This window comes from Scophthalmus maximus, chromosome 1 (assembly GCF_022379125.1).
Source record: "Scophthalmus maximus strain ysfricsl-2021 chromosome 1, ASM2237912v1, whole genome shotgun sequence".
NCBI classification, from domain to species: domain Eukaryota; kingdom Metazoa; phylum Chordata; class Actinopteri; order Pleuronectiformes; family Scophthalmidae; genus Scophthalmus; species Scophthalmus maximus.
In genome coordinates, this window is record NC_061515.1 from 7,503,352 (window position 1) to 7,515,000 (window position 11,649).

Here is an 11,649-nt window from a genome sequence, read left to right on the forward strand (position 1 = left end):
ACCCTCTGCTGTGTGACTCGTCATGTTAACAGATATGCGTGACGGCACCAGTGTGATTTCCCCTTCAGGAAGAAAAAAAAACAACCCCTTTAAGTCACTGTTTGTCAATAATGAGAACATTCATTTCAGCGCTTTGAATCAGTTAATGCTTTTGATCGCTAATCTTATCAATCTTGCACAACACTGGTCGATCAAATGAACCCATTTCCTTTGGTGGGTCTGGGGAGGAAAAAAAACAAAACAACAGTTACTATATTAATCATAAGAAAGAGCCAAAGTAGCTCAGGGAAATGTGGAAGTTAAGATGAAATAAAACAGTATTTTAAGAAAAGAAAAGCTACAAAATGGGCTCTGATTTCCTATGGGGCTGGGTTTCTTAAATGCAAGGATCAGATTCTGTCAGCTGTCCACTACGAATTAGAAAAAATGTATTAAAGGCATAAACAATATGTTTAAATCAAGGGCATTGGAAAATCTATAATGGCATATGTAAACAGTTTATTTGGCGTGAGAATGAGTGAGAATATATATTTATTTATTTTTCTTGTAAAATTTCTGTCACGGTGATGCCAATAAAAATCACTTCGCTTTTTAAATTGGTTTATATGCATAATATAAAGCTAGAGTGAGCAACGGCAAAAAAAAAAGGAGGTGTGTGCGCGGATGGGGGTGGGTCCACCTCGCCAGGAGATCATTTCAAAAATGCATCCTCACAAATTGTCATCCCATCCTCCACTCATCCAAAAGTGTATTTTTCTAATGCATGAGAGGCCATATTCAAATGAAGGAGGGGAAGACCTTTCACACGCACGCCGAGCTATAATGGGGAAAGCTTAGCATAACTTCCGTCTGATTTCCAATGCAAATATTAGCAGTCAAGTTCAGTGTGTGGTTGCAGATTATAGTTTATCCCTCTCACACACCACAGAGTTCCTTTACGCTCTGGAAACATTTTTGCTTATCAGTGCAATGCAACGATCAACTCCCCTCACATCCTCTCAGTCCCTTGGAGACTTCAAGAAGAGGGACTGGGGGGTTGTGGGGGACCTGGGGATGGGGCAAAATGAGAGAGGGAGATGAAGCGGGAGAAAGAATCATCAACATTCAAATGTAGTCAGATCCACCCCAAACTTCAGCCACCAATGATTATTTTGTATCCCCCTTCCCCTTGTCTGAATTCTTAGTGCTTAAATCCTTAAATTAAACATCTTAATTGCTGTAAGCCTCACTATCAAATAGGGAATTACAAAGACCTCAGAGGAGTCAACCGGCAATACCCTCCCACCACCCTCCAACCCAGCCCCTGCTTCCCCAGACCCCCCCCCCCACTCCTAATAACATATCACATACCATTGTTTATGTAATTACACTGTGTGAGGTGCTGCATCAACGGCCCCACTATCTACCCCCTTCTTGTGTGTGTGTGTGTAATAGCATAAAGGCAGCATGACTGATGACTTCTCGCATCAAACAATAGATGGAGAACGGCTCAGATAATTCTATTAGCCTATAAAGTTTTCTCATTGGGGTGTCCGCGGATATGCATGAAACAATAACATTCCACTTCTTTAGTGGGTTTTGTTTTTTTCTCTCTTGTTCTCATAGAGTGATCCATCCGTCTCTCAACACACAGATGTGCTGTTTCCTATCACCACATTAGTTAATATAATGTTTTCGCCTCGATATGACACGTTAATATCCCAGAGGTTTTTTTTGGAGCGAACATGTACATCACATGCTTAGTGAGACCCCCCCGACTCCTCACCCGCTTGGATTCAGTTGAACATGAGCAAACTAAAAACTGGGATCCAACCGACATATATTTTCATTATCTACGAATCTGGTGATTAATTGATAATGAAAACAAATAATAAAACAAATATAGTGTATAATGCCCATTGCAAGTTCTAAATGCCCAAGTTCAAACTGCTCGTTTTGTCCACCCAATGATGATCCAAAGATATATATATATATATATATATATAGTTTACTTTTAGAGGACCATTAGAAAACAGCAAGTGCTCAAAAATGATTAAGATTCATCCCAATTGGCTTAATTAAATGCCAAACATTGTAATTCTATATACATATATACATATGTATGGATATATTTATATGTATTCTAATAATTTTTGGGGGGCTAATGTTAATTGTGATTAACTATATTTCTTGCATTATGACATCCTATTAATGCATTCCCCCCCCCCAAAATTTTTTTCTTGTCTCAAATACGACAGGTAAATATTGTTATAAGTGCATTAGATCTGCACCTTAAAATAAGTGCCGCATGTGCACAATGTACCTGTCTGTTGTGCCTTTAAGAAAACAAGTAACATATGTCAGTGGACGATAGAGCAAGGATATGGAAAAAATATATATATTTTCAGGGAGGATTTTGCATTTATAATCCATAAAAGCTGCACCACGTTTGGACCGTGACGCACTAAACACCACAGAGGTGGGTAAACACACCGACCAGTGTGGCAGCGGAGCCAATTTGAAGTTGCTTAAGGTCAGGCCAGGGCCCAAGGGAGTGGAGGAAAACAATAAATAATTTGCAGTGTAAAAAGCAATGGGTTGCCCGGTACAAAATGCATTGTGTTCTTTTAAAGTCTCGACAAATTTATTTTCCCGATGAATTATACATGTGAGACTCTGCCGCAAACACGCGTTGCCCAGCGAGGGGGAAGATAATCTTCAATCTTTGTAAGTACTTCAACAATGGTGTGTATGACAAACACTGGAAGAGATTTGGTGCTGGATGGAGACGTGAAGTGCTCCCCGCATTGTAACATCGCCCAGCAGCTTTGGAAAACAACAGTCCCAACTGCACTTATCCTTAGCCAATGTTTACTCATTGTTTCATGTGTTGAGGGAAAAAAATAGTGCATTACAGCAGCTTGTGGTAACAAAGTATGAAATCCATCAAAATCAAATTACCCTGTGTAGATCAGGAAATAAAACTTACTTACAAAAAAAAAAGTATTTTGTTAAGAGTCAGACATTTTAATCACTGCATGTTGTCTAAGTTGTCTAGCTGAGAGGAGTGTTTGGGGTTTTTTTATTGGGGTGAATACAGGATGAGTGAACCTGCGGAGCAGCTTTTGTGTTTAAAGTTTTCAGCTGTGAGATTAAAAATTTCCAGTTGGATATATGGGAACCTTTCCTCAGAGGCGTACAAACTAAATCCAGTCACGCGGAGCCATTTGCAGCATTCTTCTGTTTCCCTATTCTTGTTTTCCAAAACATTAGTCTTGCAAACTCTAATGCATGCATCCCTCTCTCTCTCTCTCTCTCTCTCTCTCTCTCTCTCTCTCTCTCACTCTCTCTCACTCTCTCTCTCACTCTCTCTCACTCTCTCTCTCACTCTCTCTCTCTCTCTCTCTCTCTCTCTCTCTCTCTCACTCTCTCTCACTCTCTCTCACTCTCTCTCTCTCTCTCACTCTCTCTCACTCTCTCTCTCTCTCTCTCTCTCACTCTCTCTCACTCTCTCTCACTCTCTCTCTCACTCTCTCTCTCAGTCTCTTTCCCGTCCCCTCTCCGCGCGTGTTGAAGGCGGTGAGTAAATCATATGGTCAGGCTCGTGCAGAGCCAGAAAATAATGGGATCAAATCCCTTTCTCTTCCGCCTATCAAAGTTTCATACAAAAGCAAAAAGCTCCAGAGTTCCAATACCCAGGAAAATTCTAAAGACTCTGACGAATCACCGTCCCCTGACAGCTACATAATGTATGGCTTTTAGCATCCAGCCCATGAAGCCCCATCACAGCCTGTGATAGCAGCTTACCAACCACATACTGTCAACGGAACACAGAACGGAGGGCGAAGGATCGGAGTTTTGGTTCACAATGTTTGAAAAGTAAGTCTACGACATGAGTCAAGCACATATACGTGATATAAAGCTCCAGTAATGTGTGTGTACGTGTGTGTGTGTGTGTGTGTGTGTGTGTGTCTATGCGGCGGGTGTGCTTTTATTGCAAAAAAAAAAAGGAGGAAAAAAACGTCATGGAAATTCCAAATTGCAGAATCTGAGATTTGAAAGATCACAGCTCATAGTTTTTTAGACGAGGCACAAGCATTGTTTGTCTCTTGTCGAAAAGCTCACTCTCGAGTGGGAATTCCGCGTGTTTACAATTGCGTCTTGATATCTCCGTCTGCAATGCAACCGCTTGGCTTCACTACACAAGCAGTCCAGCTCAGCGGAGATGCTCCTTGCCGACTGATAGATAGCCAGACGGACTACAACTCCTGCTTCGCTCGGGAGTGACAACTGCTTCCAAAACCAACTTGTCTCCGCTCTCTTCATTTTTTCTATTCTTTTTCTGCGTGTCTGAAGTGTGTTTTCAAGGACATCTGGAGCGCCGCACCGACCGTCGAAAGTGTTACCGTATCTTTGCATGGTTGCGCCCGGCGACAGCTGTGCTGCATATGGCGGCGGGTAGAAATCTTATGGAAATCATAACGTGCCCGGTGCTGTAATTGCATTGTAAAAATCCCCCCTTATACACACACACACAATGACAGAATAACCCCCCAAAAAATGACGGTAGACGGGGAACTGCGCCTCATAAAGCACACACACAGGCGCACCAATCCTTGATCACACATTAGATGAGACATCTAATTTTAGACTCCATATAATTTAGTATATCATACGTCCGTCAGGGTCTCGCTCTGTATGCACACTCTCCCCCCCGATCCAACATTTCCCGGGGGTCAAAGTGGATGTGAGTGGAAGCAGGAGCCCTCCATTGCCCGCGCCCTGATGGGGTTGATTAATCTGCCGCAACTATGGTTTGTCTTCTACAGCTGAGTGAACAACTTCATTTCGACTGATGAGGTCAAGCCCGGGTCAGGGCGGTCCTCATCTGTGACATTACAAGAGCCACACAATGAGAATTCATTTCTCTCATGCCGCAGAAGCGGCTACACGTGGCACCAGAACCTGGCATTTTCGAGACGTAGTGCAATTAGCATCAAACAACTCGGAGGAGAGTTCTACTGTGTGTGTGTGTGTGTGTGTGTGTGTGTGTGTGTGTGTGTGCGTGTGTGTGTGTGTGCGTGTGCGTGCGTGTGCGTGCGTGTGTGTGCGCACAGGACATATGTATTTTTACTTTTCTTCATGCGGCTCTGGTAATGTTGGTCAAGTGTAAACAATGATGGCTTTCTTCCAGGCCTTCTCTGCGTTTGACAGATGATTGTTTGGAAGTCTGCTCCTCTGTAGTTTCTCAGCTCCCAGAAATGAATGTGCTCAACACAAACAGGTGAGGCAATCTGCAGCACTCATTTTCACACGCAAAAAAAGCACCAAAAAAAAAAAGCACCAAGGAAAGCAAACTTCAAGCGGTGTCTGTCTTTGTGTCCGGGACCATCCATTCTGTAGTATGGGTTCCATTTGCATCTAATATTACCACTGCGAAATCAAAGAGAAGCGAAGACTTTTCTTTTTTTTTGATTTCTGCATGGTTTGCCATCTGTTACCGTCGCATCTGAATTCTACATCTCGCGTCTCTCTGAGGCATTCGCTCACTTTCTCTCTCTAATTCATAACCGTCTTTTGGCTCTCTGCTCCCCCCCCCCCCCTCGCAGTCAGTCATAAAAAATATGCCCGACTCTGAGCTGGCCTCTCAAGCATCACCAATGTGCAGAAGGCTTCGTCAAAATATTTAAACATAGGCAATAGAAACCTCGTGTCCTGACCCTGTGTGAGCACACTGTGTTTGGGTGTGCTGGAAATCATACTGCCTCTGCATACCAACAGGGAAATGTTAACAGCAGGAAAATACTGTGTATTTAAACAACAGTGTCTCCCGGGCACACAAATACACACATATAGGGTTATGTGGACTGAAGGCAAAGAAAAATGAAGTGACTTTTAAAGGGGCGAGCATTAATAAATCAGCAGGGCCTTTCAATAGACCATGTCCTGTTTCCGCCCTGTGCCTTTTCTCCACCTGTCTGCCGTGTCTCTGACAGAGGCAGCTCTGGCATTATTACAAATAAATATTGGTTTGAATATATAGGCGCTGTCATTGCTCTGTATTATGGCTACGGCTTCAGGAATAATTGAATCTTTGCAGATTGCGATCTGCGTGAATTAATAGATTGTTCCAAGGGGGCTGCTGATGCGAACAGAGGGGCTCCCGGTTTGGCGATGGGTGATGTGCGGGGATCCATTTCACTGTTTAGCATGGAAGGGCATATTGTAAAATGGGCGCGAGGTGTCCCGCGATGTATGTCAGAGTCAGTTTTATCATGAGCGTTGTGATGAAACTTCCGTGTCTGTGGGGTTTGAAATAACACCGCGTGTTATCTTGGCTGCGGAATATTCATTGCTGCAATTATTCAAACCCGCGCAGCTCCTGTCTGCGTTTATGTGTACCGAGGAGAAGATACGGCGCATGAAAAGTTATTCACAATTGTCTGTACATAAATCAGCATCACATTATGAAAATCAACACACAGCGACATAGAACGCCATAGTTGATAAGAATTGCTACCTTCAAGGAGGCGGAGGATTGAAAATGCACTGCAAATAAAACCCACCCAAAGTTAAATCTGCTTTTAGAAAGTTTGCCATTGAGCACATCATGTGACTGAAAGGGGGGGGGGGGACAAGGAAAACAGGCCAGAAGTTGCCAGGATTAAGACGATGGAGTACATGTCGCCTGCGCTCCGTCTACCTGCACGCAAATGAAACACAAGTCGGGCCGAGCGGAGACAAAGAGCTTGTCTCCGTCAAGCGTGGAGAAGACAGAGAGAGAATATGTATCCATCCTCAAGTCATTTTGTTTACCTGCCATGGCTCCTGTGCGCGCGCGGGCTAAACTCTCTGGGCACTCTCCCATCTATTGAACAAAACTCAGCAAATTGGTACCTCAGGTTTCTTTCCCTTTGAGCTCTCTCACCTGGGAGCCGGGGGAGGCATTGCCTCGTGGGCCCGAACTGCAAACAGCTTTCTCTCTGATCTGCTCCCGCCGACCTCACACTATTTGAACTGTGTTTTCCCCTGGCATTCTGGGAACCGTTTGCTCTCTTTCTCTGCGTCGAGAAAAGAAAAAAAAAAAGGCTGTGTTTCTTCATACATTTTTTAAAGTCTGGTGTGTATGTTCCCTCATGCAAACCCAAACACACCCAGTCGCACACACAGACACACTTTCCTCCTCTGCACCCCGTCGACGCTTTCAGGGCAGTCATGTCAGTGCTCGGACGTCGCTTTTTCCTTTTTTTCCTTTTTTTTTTTAAAGGTCCACCCACTCGCACCCAATTTGTAAACAACTTTGGACGACATGAGCCCATTAGTGTCGGTTCTCCGTAAATTCATGGTTAAGAAATGCCAAGTACGTGTACAACAAGGTGCTTTGACGAAGCTGTCACGGATCAATAATTCATCACAACTTTGCCCGGCTTTACGGGGCATCTCAATGTGTTTCTAAGCGAAACCGAAAAAAGAATCAAATGCAAGCTGAACGATCGGGGAAGGGAGAAAAAAAAAACAGAGAAACAGACGCACTGTGTTTATATTTAATGGCTTTTTTTTGGGCTTTTGGAAATGCCACGAGGCACTCGGTCAGCATGTTTAGACAGGACCCGAGGAAGGAAGGAGGATGGACGATGGAGGGCAGAGTGGAAAAAAACAACTTCGTACAAGCACCTCTGGTTTGTTCTCGTTTTGTTATTTAGCTGCATAAAGAAAGAAAAAAAAATGCTTTGGCCACCATCTTGTGGTATTTCCTGCTAATCCCCACAACCTCCTGCTCAGCGGTGGTGTGTGTGTGTGTGTGTGTGTGTGGATGTGTGTGTGCATGCGTGCGTGCGTGCGTGTGTGTGCGTGTGCGCGTGTGCGTGCGTGCGTGTGTGTGTTTGCGTGCACATGTGTGCACCTGTGCGTGTGTTGGGGCTCTAGTTTCTAGTGTGTGTGGCCAAAATCTAAATCCATGCCAGGACAGCAATCCGGTCTGAAAACACAGCTCCTAATCCTTTAACCTTCAGAACAAGAGGAGAGGGGAAAACAGCTGAAGGGCCTTGCGTGGTAGAGCAGAGGGAGAGAGCCAGACGACCCGACTGAGACCTGACCAGACCAGACCAGGAGGCCACTGATATTCAGTCGCCCCCCCACCCACCACCACCACCACCCACCACCACCTTCTCCTGGAGGCAGGAAAATGGATTTCTATTTCTGGTGGCTTGATATCGCTGATCATGGTTCATAGCCCCCTTTCAGGGCCTGGAGTTAACATCGCGGGCTGATGTCAGGATGTGAACACTGATCAGAGCCAGGGAGATGGGTCCTGATGGCCTTCCAATCTGCCAAAGCCGTGATGGCTGCTTTGCTGATACCATCGCAGTAAATTCTATCACTGTCACTCTCTGTTTCTATCCAGAAGCACTCAGAGTATGTGTTGGCACATCTCAGTGTGTGCGTCTGTGTGTGTGTTTGTGTGTGTGTGTGTGTGTGTGTGTGTGTGTGTGTGTGTGTGTGTGTGTGTGTGTGTGTACCTTTTTTTTTTTTTCAGCTGTCCATGACTGACAGTTATCTGATGGCATTGTGCTCCGTGTTGTGTACTGTAGCTTAACCGCAGCGATGGCTTTTCCTTGAAAACTTGAGGAGCTGAAATAACAGGTGTGATGACTTGCAAGTGTATGATAATGCGCTGTTGTATTGCGCAGGGTAGTCGTGATGGTGATAAGGTTGCAAAAATATACTGGCACACATGTTGACTTTGGGAGGAGCTGCCTTCCACACAAAATGAGCCCCATCATTTTGTAAACCCGCCATGGATTGTTTTTAATATTGCATGACTGATTAACGGATGCCCGGAGTGATGAGATGTGGGTCGAGACTGTTCTTGTGTCTCACTGTCATGTCCGGGGTGTGAGAAGTCTGCGGTGGTGTGTCCTGCCCTCTTCCTGATTCTGGAGGAGCACAGGTTCTGGATGGTGGGCGGGGCGGCCGCTGTAGTGCGTAGCACCCTTGTCCGAGCCAAAGCAGACGACAATGGACGCGCGGACCACGTATTCGAGTGTAGAACTCGATCACAGACTGAACTTCCCGAGCGTGTGCAGGACGTATCCTCTGCTGGAACTTTCGGATGACCGAGTTGCATACCGATTTCAAGCACTGGGAGGATGGGGTTCCCAGATACCTGAGGGATCGCACAGCTGACACAGCAGAATCAGGTATGGTGAGGGGGGGGGGGGTAACTCTGTCATCTCCAGAGTTTTGAGCGTGTCCAGCTCCAGGTTGCTGCGACCGTGCCAGAGAGCCAAGCTGTTCCATCTCTCGTCTCTGTATGCCGACTCGGTACAAGTAGATTGGCCATAAGGTCTGTGTAGATCAAACCCTCTGCATCCAAACTTGCAATTCTGCAGTCGTTGTATGCGGTGTTAGAGCCCCAAATCTTACCGTCCTTTGGCAGCGCTGATATTTATCCTGAGTGATCATTCTTGAAAGTAAATAAATAAAGTGTTACTCCTACTCCTCTGTGTCTGTTTAGCCCCCAGCATAGACCTGGGGCCTCAGTCCAGGAAGGGAAACACATAAACAAGAAAAATCTAAAGAGATTTAGCCAGGGGCACTGACTACACACACAAACACACACACACACACACACACACACACACACTCACCCAGCTGTATGTTCTGTGTAGTCACCATCCCAGTCTCCCCTCCATGCACACACACACACACACACACACACACACACACACACACACACACACATATATGCACATGCTGGAAAGTTAATGGAAGTTTAAAAAAAACCTGCTTAAAGTAATCAGAGGCTTCAATGTCGGGTTTTGAGACGAAAGGCGTTGGGTCCTGAAGGCAGGTTGGGTTCATTACAGCCCTTTTTCATATATTTCTTCCAAGTTATGCCAAACTAAGGGATTTGACTGCTTGGCCACATTTTTTTAAGCATGCTATTTAATTATAAATATGCAATGGGAGGTGTGTGTGTGTGTGTGTGGGGGGGGGGGGGGGGGGGGGGGGGGGTCGGGGTACAGCATGACTCTGGAGTGCAGCTGCCAGCTTTTTGATAAAGGTTTTCACATCTATTTTGACTCTTTTATTCCCCACAGATTCGAATTAAAGCTGCTGAAAATCAATATTCATACACACATACAGGAGTCGGTTAACACCCCTAAGAATATCATAGATGTTTCTCCCCTCTTGAGAATCCCACAGCACCTGGTTTACAGCACTGCAATCACGCACAACACAGTATTATTATTTTTTCCCTGTTAGTCAGTCAGTCTGCTTCTACTCTGAGCCAAGTCAGACCCACCCGGAAGTGAGTGGATTTCCATCTCTGTCTTCTGTGGTAGAAAAAAAGTGTATGTGAACCACTTGACAATCACAGAGCTACGTTCCCTCGCCTTAAAGAGGAACACGTGTAGCCGTACCTCTGCACGCTGGTCTCACTAGACAAAGTATAAACATGGAGACATATTCATGAGATTTCACTAATTCCTCAGAAGTTGTGTAGGTACCTTTTACGTTCCCTGTGGATGAAACCGCACACTGTGCCGTGGGAAAATGAAGAAATGAAATGAATAAAAAATTGATAAATCTGTACAAAATCCAGACACAAGTCTTGTGCTGTTACGATCCAAGAAATGATCAGAGCAAGAGCAGCCAGTGTGTTTACCAATGCAGAAAACAGAAATGATCTCTCAAGTTTATCCTTGTTAGCGTATTCACTTTGCGCAGAGTTCACTGTGGACCTTCGGTGTAATTCACCATGAAAACAGATAAACATCGTGTTCCTCCCATTGGTTCCAGGAGGTCGCTCCACGCAGTGCATTGCATTACCAGTGGCAGGCAGTGTCCCTCATCCTCCATACCATTAGGGCCATCAATGTTGACAGGATCGATACCTGTGTTTTGGCCCCAGTGCCCCTGCCAGAGATAGCATGTCACCGCTGACAGACGAATATCAGCGCTCGGCCCTGTGACGGAGGGGGGGGGGGGGGGAATCGCAGTACTTCTCCGCTAGGATCATCCAACATGGTATTGATTTGCCCCGTGCTAATCATACATCAGAGCTGAATAAATGGCTCAGAGGCAAACGTTCCATTGTTCACGATCGGGAAATGTAATAAAAGAGAGGGACATTTCTTTTATTGCTTGTAACTCGGGGCTAGTCACATAATCGTGCCTTGATGGGAAAGAGGCCTGGTCAGATCGAGGTCCGTCAAAGTGTCGTCGCTACTTTTCTTTAGTGATGACCCCGTCGACGGGGGGAAGGTTCTGATCACAGTTTGTGCGTTCTGGCGCTTGCAAGCGGGACATTTTATTTTCACTATTGTTTGTGTTTTCTTAAAGATACAAACACAGAAAAACATTTGTTATTTGGTGGCATTAAGACGTTTTGTTGTTGTTGTTGTTGTTGCTGTTGTTGTTGTTGTTGTTGTTGTTGTTTTGTGGGGTGTTAATGCTTTTCAATCCACATGACAATTGCCTTTATGGGCCTGTATGGATTTGTTACCTTCTCAAAGTTCAAATGAAATTTCAAAAATGCTAACAAAACCACCTCGCATTGGAATAAACAACAGACAAGATTGAAAATATACAGGGTTGTTGCTCAGATACAAGGTCGTCGCACACCTTCATATTCAGTCACGGCCTCGCAACGAGCAATATGTA